This window comes from Athene cunicularia (assembly GCF_003259725.1).
Source record: "Athene cunicularia isolate RWA chromosome 1 unlocalized genomic scaffold, athCun1 chr1_part1, whole genome shotgun sequence".
In the NCBI taxonomy this organism is placed as follows: Eukaryota; Metazoa; Chordata; class Aves; order Strigiformes; family Strigidae; genus Athene; species Athene cunicularia.
In genome coordinates, this window is record NW_020799091.1 from 7,093,382 (window position 1) to 7,102,213 (window position 8,832).

General features: G+C 39.4%; 1 long non-coding RNA gene across 1 annotated transcript; it reads right to left on the bottom strand.

The window, feature by feature from the left end:
• Positions 1–900: 900 nt before the first annotated feature.
• Positions 901–6,649, bottom strand: LOC113484754. Its single transcript, XR_003399280.1, has 3 exons — positions 6,578–6,649; positions 1,867–1,992; positions 901–1,506 (listed from the first exon to the last, which is right to left on the bottom strand). It is a non-coding gene; the product is annotated as an uncharacterized LOC113484754 (long non-coding RNA).
• Positions 6,650–8,832: the final 2,183 nt, after the last annotated feature.

An 8,832-nucleotide genomic window follows, 5' to 3' on the forward strand; every position in this document is an offset into this window, starting at 1 on the left:
TCACAAATCTTAAACTTGACTGTAAATTCTCACCACTTTTTAAGTCCTCAAAGGGCAAGAGAGAGGTCTATGTATTCATTCTACCTTTGCTTTCCTGAGATACATCAGTAAAGTTTAAAAGAATGATCCTCTACTTGACTTCAAAGTGGCACAACATACCTGTACTAATGTGCTGCAAATTCAGAGCTACCGACACAGAATGGAGAGGCGAAGTACACTGCGCTGCAGCTATAGGGTATTTTATATCTGTAAACTGTATTGTGCAGACCTCACTCCCTTCCCCACTGTACAGGATCAATTTTAATTTTATTCATTTTGAGAGGTTCATTTTTGCTTAAAGATGTACAACAGTAAACTAACTGGAAACAAAAATATTTTATACAAGATTTCAGCAACAGAAATACCACCTACTTCAACAATCTTCTAAAAAGCCAGGTTCAAGGCCTGTTTCACTGCTTGCTCATTCTGCTCACCCTCAAGAGCCCTCTGGGAGCATTATGAGGATGATGAGGCTGCTATGACTGAGGAAAGGTCTGAAGTGCAGTTTGTGCTCCATAGTACACTCAAGCATATGTCTATCTCTTGTGGGGCAGCAGATCACTGATGCCTGCTTCTCTCATCCTTTTTTCAGTGACCTGATGCCAACAGACAAGACCACATGTTTCTTCCTGAAAGGGTCTGCACAAGGGTCTTCCAATTTCACAAACAAGATGGGAGTTGGGCTGCTTACCAGGATAAATGGACAGACAGAACCAGGACCTGGCTTCCTCCAAGACAGCCCACGTACAGTACAGACACAGGCAACAGACCAAATTGCTTTTGCTATCACTCTTCATTTTATTACAGGACAGAGATTTTGCTTCTCATCTTCTTATTTGTACTCCCAATGGTAAGAAAAACCCTCTTACTGTTACACTAAAATCCCCGTCTGACATGTATGACATATTCAAAATGAGGTTATATTAGTAGCATGAAATTTTTCACACTCTTCTCAAAAGTGTTACAGATTATCCACAGAAAACAGCTTCAGGCTTGAAGCTATGAGTACACTTCCCAAGCATTTCTATTCATGATCTACATCCAATATTCATAAAAGGAGAGCTCTATAAAAGATGGCTTGTGCAAATACATCCAGAAGGTACTATTCAAAACTCAGCACCTGAAAGCTATTATTGCTTTACAAAAATGTTTTTAATTGTAAAATACAGAAGTGCACAAAATAAAGTGTTAATACAAAGTAAACACATCATTTGTCTACCACCAGAACACACAAACTGAAGTATGAATTTGTAGCTGCTATGAAGCACCATAAATTAACTGATGCCCACCTAACAAATTGGTTACATGATAAGACATATTCAGTCTCTTAACTTCAGTGTTTAACATATGATAAGGATATGCCTTTGAAAATTCTTTGAAAGTCATCATACGCTGAGAGTTCAGAGTGACTTTAGCATGATGTAGAAGATGTTGATGTTTTGCAGATGGCAGTAGCAATGTCTCTTCCTGCAGGAAAATCAGAAGGTTTTCATTTCAGAGAACAGCAGGGGTGAATTAGGACTCAGAACAAAGAGGTCAGATTGTGACACAAATCATAGTCTAGGCACATGCATGTGCTTGCTTATTGGGGGAAAAAAGGCAAAAACTAAACAACAGCAGTTTCAGACAAATTGCACGTAAAGCTCTACTTTGATGAGCAGCCAAATTATACTGAAGTTGCTCAAATCCTATGCTGTTGGGGATGTATATTTTGTACCTGTCAAAATCTTACTGCAGACTAAAACACTGTGATAAGTGCAGAGGAGTGCCCCTGCAGTTGCACATTTTAAATTAGCTTATTACATGTAAATTTATAGAATCAGGTACCTCCCTGTTCCATTATGCTGGCCTCGATCAAAATTTCTGCATAAACGTTTTCCTGATGCTTCTCCAAGCCTTTTTCTCCCCAGACAAAAGAAAACAGTTCTGCAATGCTTGAGGTTACCTGAGTAACTTAAAGACATTAAAAAAAAAATTTTGTTTTTTTCCAAAAGCCAACAACATCTAAACTAAGTTTATGTTGGAACAGCATTGCTAAGACTCAGCATGAAGCAAACATTCTAGGTTTATTTTTGTCCTCATTGAAAATGCATGCCTTAGAGTATTTTTTAGACAGATCTGGTCATCTACATTCATATTATTCACAAATTTTTCTACCACAGAATTTTCCAACAGATCTCAGAATTTGTGCATAATCCTGAACCTGCTATAAAGTATAAGTCTTTCTATACAATCATGGAGATAGGATTCCACTTCCCAACTGTAAGCACTGCATCTAAGGACCCATAGGATCAAAACCCATTTACACAATGTTGCCTGTTTCAATTTTGCTTGCGAAGATGCCCAGTATGTAGAAGAGAGACCAAGTCTGCCATGGCTGTGAAGTTTTATTCCTTTTATCATACAGAATCACAGAATCGTCTAGGTTGGAAAAGACTTTGATGATCATCCAGTCCAACTATTAACCTCACACTGACAGTTCCCTCAGCGCTATGTCGACCCGACTCTTAAACCCCTCCAGGGATGGGGACTCCACCACCTCCCTGGGCAGCCCATTCCAATGCCCAGCAACCCCTGCTGCAAAGAAATGCTTCCTAATAGCCAGTCTAAACCTTCCCTGGCACAACTTGAGGCCATTACCTCTTGTCTTATCTCTTATTACTTGGTTAAGAGGCTCATCCCCATCTCTCTGCACCCTCCTGTCAGGGAGCTGTAGAGGGCGATGAGGTCTCCCCTCAGCCTCCTCTTCTCCAGACTAAACCCCCCCAGTTCCCTCAGACGCTCCCCAGCAGACCTGTGCTCCAGACCCTGCACCAGCTCCGTTGCCCTTCTCTGGACACGCTCGAGTCATTCAATGTCCTTTTTGTAGTGAGGGGCCCAAAACTGAACCCAGGAATCGAGGGGCAGCCTCACCAGTGCCGAGTACAGGGGTCAGATGCTTTCCCTGTCCCTGCTGGCCACAGTCTTTCTCTATATTCTGATACCCTACAGGCAATACTCACTAAGCTCTTTGTTAATGTTACACTTTGCTTGTTTTCCCTAACTTTCCAAACCTAGGAATGAGGGAGTTGGGACAAGGGAATTGTAAACCAAAACAGCAAATGTATCAGAATATGTACATTTGCACTACAATAAAGTGAACCAAAATTTAACATCTAACTGTCTGGGGAGGAGAAGAGGTTTGCTCTCCATGGCTTGGAGACAGACCCTGGCTCCAAACACTCTTAATCTGTCTATTTAATCAATCATACTTCAATCAAACTGCTCAGTTTCTTCACAGCATGGAAAGGACAGGTCAAACTCCTACACTAGTATTAAAAAATGTAGGGCCTAAACCCACTACTAATATAAGGGTCTGGCATATTCCTTCAGGACTTTTCTTTCCTTTCACTCGCTACTCTTCTGCTCCTCCTTTTTTAAATTAAAGGAAGAAAGTGATTCAATGAAAAAAAATTCCATGTGACCTCAGTAATGCAAAGCTGAGAGCAAATTTATACATTTAAAAGTCTTAACAACCTGAAGTGACTACGTCACTTCATGGGGTATTTATTTCTTGGTTTTCTTCTCATTTATTTAATAAAGCACATACCAAATGGAGACATTATAAGCTGTCTGAACCTCATTCTGCAAGTTCCATTTCATTTTTGCAGTTGATTTTCTTCTGTCTGGTACTCAGTAACACATATATATTATTGTTTTTTAATTTTGCTTCTCTTCCCTCTGAATGCAGAGCAGAAGTACATCACCATTTGTTTACAACCCAGCTGTGCTTCTATAAAGCTACTCCTCAGATAGGCTTTGGCCAGAAGGCACTCAGTCTTATAGCAGTGGGATACTAAATCAAAAACCTATGCCCTAGTTCAGTAAAGCACTTTCTTAAACAATATGAAGCCAATAAGGCTATAACTCTGAATACTTTACTGGAAAGGGCTGTAATTACTCATTTGTTTCCCATCAAATTCAATCTGATTTGGATCTACTCCTAGACATTTGCTGGAAGGTGTAATTAAATAAAATAAGGGGAAAGTCAGGCCAATAATATCTTGATTTCTAAGAAATCACTGGTTGTAGCATCTGTCCAATCAGATGCTTAAGCAGCAGCCATGGGGGACCACACATCACACCCAGATCTGTGGCCCACGCGTAAGTATTTACCCTATTTTGTTTCTCCCTTTGAATTATTACTTTAATAATGCAGACAAGGTAATTACCTCAAGTTTACAGGTATTGGCATCTGTAAATTATACACAGTGTGACTGGAAGTTCTGAACTCTTACATAATAAACCCAGAAATTTTAAGTGATTAACTAAGTATATTAATGGAAAAAATTAAGCAAACTCTGTTAAACAGAATTAAAAGAAAATTCCTAGAGCAGCTGTTTATTAATGCTCACTTCCTTTGCACACTGCTTTTGGGAAATATTTCACAAAATGCTTTTAATTTTATAAAACAACGCATAGTTGAGGGCATGTATGCAATATAGCGGTTGATAGCAGATGTGCTTCTATCAGGCTGTGGTTGAGATCATCGTTAGTGCAGAAAAAAGATGCTTTGATACAACAACTGAGAAAACAGGTATGCTGGATGAATGGTTAGGAAACTGATTTGGAGAGACTCTTGTTCACTTACTTGGTCTGCTGTAAGTGTCCCATATTACCTTGGGCAATCTAAATTCAGTTCCCCACTGAAGTGACAGCAAGTCTATTTCCCACTCTCAGAAAAGTGCTCCAAAATTATATGTGAAATGTAATATGCCAACATGATGTCTATGCCTGATCCTTTCCGAATGTGTCAGTGATTCAGAAACTGTCATAACTATTTGATATGAAACACAACAGAGATCAAAAGTGTTAGAAGTAACACAGTGAGCACGTTAGGACTCCAATAGCTTGAACTCCAATGCCTGAATGAATCTCATTAACGAAAAGCAGAAGCTGAATGATACGTGCCTTGAAAGTCATAGTATGTGCTGAATGCCTCCTAGAATTAGGAATAAGAAACAATAAACCACAAGTATTTCTCTCAGTCATGTTCCTTTCTTTTCTTTCCAAGTCTCGATGTTCAAACTCAACAGTTCCTATATTTTGCCACAATCTGGCACCCACAGCCAGAGATGATGTGTCTAACCACAATCTCACTGGACTGAAAAAGTAATGTGTCTCCACTTCAGGCTCAAATTGGAAGAAAATTCTAAACCTAAGTGGTGAATTCTAGATAATGAAGGTGTTTCTTAATTTGTAGAGCAATAAATAAGCACCTCTACAACTTCTAGTATAATTTTTCTTCACCTCATATTTGTGGGCTGAATTACCAAACATGTACACAGATGTTCTCTCTATACAATGATCTTTGAGATCTACCCTCTCACATACCGTATCTCAAGGCATGCCCTCTGTTTCCACCTATATCTTTTACCAGGAAAAAAAATGTAAGGACTCTGGCCATTGCCCCAGGATTTCTGAAAGTCCAGAAGCTGGCTCAGAACTGCAGTCTTACATGCAGAGTTATCTGCAAGTGGACCGTAAATCCAATGCATCCAAAAGATGATCAGCCTCTGCGTATGTATAAACTATATGTAAAGCATATGCTGGATGCCCATAAATCCCAGATATATGGCCCATCTCATCCAGAATGGAGATGAGAAATATCTGCAATGCACAAAGTAACATACATCCAGATGGTCCCACCACCGTGTGTACTGAAGATCTGGAAACTCTCACATACTAGAGGCTCCGCAGCCCAAGTGCCTCACCTCTCCCAGCAGCATTCTTCTGTATAGATAGGAAAAAGCAATGCTGCCTCAAAGTTAAGGTTGAAAGGTTTTAAAAGACATAAAGCATTTCCCATAGTATGAAATGACTATAACCCTGAAATTACTACCAATCTGAAAGGGAAGAGGCTAACAGGACTTCAGGCAAATTTGGTTTGGGCCTGAAATCAGTGTCCATTGCAATCAGCTCAGAGTTTGAGAAAAATTTTGCAACACTAGGAAAATTAAAACCAGTGGTGAACTGACCAAGTGACTGTTTTATCAACAAGACTGAAGTTTATGCCTCCTACAAGTGCACTTGTACAGTACTACAGTTCAGAGATTATATTATGAATGTGCCCAGCAAAGACATTGAGAAATATTTAAGAATAGTTTCACCTGTTCATCTCTTCCTAGTAGAACTAACCATGTTCACTGCTTTTCTTCCCTACTCCAACACTGTGGAACATTTAAGGTCCTGTGAGCGGCTTTATTTATTCTCTGACAAAAAAATAAAATGTTAAAAGAATCCACTTTACTGAATTTGCTATTCCTTAGGAAATACTAATTGAAAAAATTCTTGCTCTGTTTTACAAATTGCAGTGCAAATATTATGATTCTGTAAGTCAAACAAGACTAACATCCTTCTTTCCCTGCAGGAAATCTTAATAAATGCTACAAGGGTTTCCAGCTTTGCAGGAAGTGAAACTGCTGGACTCTCATACACTTTTAGATTTGACTTCAGTGAGAAACCCATTTTGCAACTCCTCCAAATACCAGTTACATACCTACAAGCAGAGCAGACCAGCTGCCAGTCAAAAGGACATTTGACCTTGCAGAAAAACCTGAAAGGCACTTGTACAAAACAAGGAGATCTGGTTACAGTTGCACTCTCAGTGCCAAATACATTAAGGCTTATCTTTAAATTGAAATTAACCTTTAAAAAGTGGCCAACCCCAAACCTATTTTCCAGCAGCAGGCAGAACCTTGCTGCTGCTTTCCAGCACCTTTGCATCACTCCTTTTCTATTTATATGAGAAATGATTTCATTATAAGATAACTTCAAATACAATTAACATGTTAATCCAAAACAATTACTTGCCTTTAGGGAGAGTGGTCCAGTTTCAGCAAGCATCAGTCATGCATTCATTATGGTTTCATAATCCCAATCACCCTTGACCAGTGGACATTTGGGAGGTCACAATTCAAAGGCACTTTTGTAAGTTTTATTACACTCCTACAAGAACTCTGCAGGGCAGCTTCAGCCTCTCTAAGGTATCTCACTTAGTGCCCTCGTTTTTCCTCCAGCAGTTGTGAAGAAGTTCAGCCCTGCTTCTCTGCATGCCAGAGGACAGCCTTTGGCATTGGAAAGGCACCACTGAGTTGGTTGTTCCAAAGCTCATAAGGAAGATGAAGGAGCTTGGACAGATACTGCTAAAGTAAAGAGTACTAAAAAGTACTTTTGATTTTTGAGACGCACAGCCATGGAAGCAGCTGGAGCCTTCATGTGATTCTCTACCAGTAGGAACTGATGATATTGGCAAATTCAATTTTTGCTTTGAGATTTTGGCTTTAACAAATAACAAGCACAATTTTTCATGTATGCTACTATTTTAATTACTATGTATTAACAGAAGAAGAAGATAAAATTTCTCATTATACTACCATTAATCTTCTCCTTTTGTGATCAAATGTTCTTATGTCTTGAATGGTGCAGTTGCTTATTCCTAAATTCAAAAGAGCGGAAAACCTCCCAGTGGCTTAAGCCTATGCTGGTTCTTAGAAACCAAAGAGCAATGCTCAGGAACACCTCTGTGCTGTTGCAAGCATTTTTTTTTTCCCCCTAGACATAAGACAGTAAAAGCTGCTGGCATCAGCACATGGAGTGAAAGGCATGTCACACATGACTCCTTCTAATAAATACTACTGCACATCACAACCTGGGCAAGTTACCAAACCTAAGAGGAATCTGTTGCAAGCGTGAAATGAGAAACAAGTCCCAGTAGTATGTGCATCAAAAACCCTCCAAGCTTGAGGGGGGAAAAAAAAAATCATTCTATTACCTTGGGCAAGTAAGTTTGTGTTTGAATGTGAGTTGACGAGCTTGTAAGACACCATTGTAAGCAGATGCATTAGTGAGCATAAAGACACCACAGAACAAAGCCATTCTGCATTACCTTCAGCATTAACTTATGCCTGGAGAGTTTTCTGTAGATGCATCCACCTGGAGCACATTGTCACATTTATCATTGCTTTCGGTCACTTTCACCCACCAAGCCAATGCATCTGCTAGGCGTTGGAGGAAGAGAGTTTTCAGTTCTTCCCAACATCCTCATCAGTTCAAATACTTTGAGATCCTCATGCACAAGCTGTGTCTCTCAGCCAGAAACCACCTGAATTGCTAAACTATTCTAGTACAAATGTCTTTCATGTTCTTGCAATCGTTGCACAAGTCTTTCTCTTTTCTACAAGAGTGTCTGCTGGAATTCAGACTTCATGCACACCGCACTAGCACAAATGGTTTGCTCTCCTAGCAGTTTTTGTTTTCAAATATTTTTTTTTTTTTAATTCAAATCAATGGGAGACACAATATATTTTTAGATTATATTTAGCTTTTTCCACCAGATTCAGACTCAACACTTCAGCAAGTAATTTTTGTTATTTGGCTCATTTTATGGCTAGATTTAGAAACCTTTATACAGTATTTGTGGAGAGAAGGGCCTTGTTCCTCCAATAATTGTGATCAAGGGGCCGGATTTACAGATGCAGCTCTTTTATTCCATCAATTAGCTATAGACACAACTGACAACATGAAGACATCTAATTCCTGTGACGTAGGAAATAGCTAACAGGCAGGGGTTTAGGGTTTGGGTGGTTTTATTGTTTATTAGACCAACTGATCAAGTTGGAACTAAAAAAAAAAAAAAGCGCTATGAAAATTAAAACCCCTGGTTTACTTTCCCCCCGCTGCTCCGATCTAAATCAGTTGGCCTAATAAAACACATTATTTCTCCCTCCAGCCCCTGCCGTGCTTAGACCATCC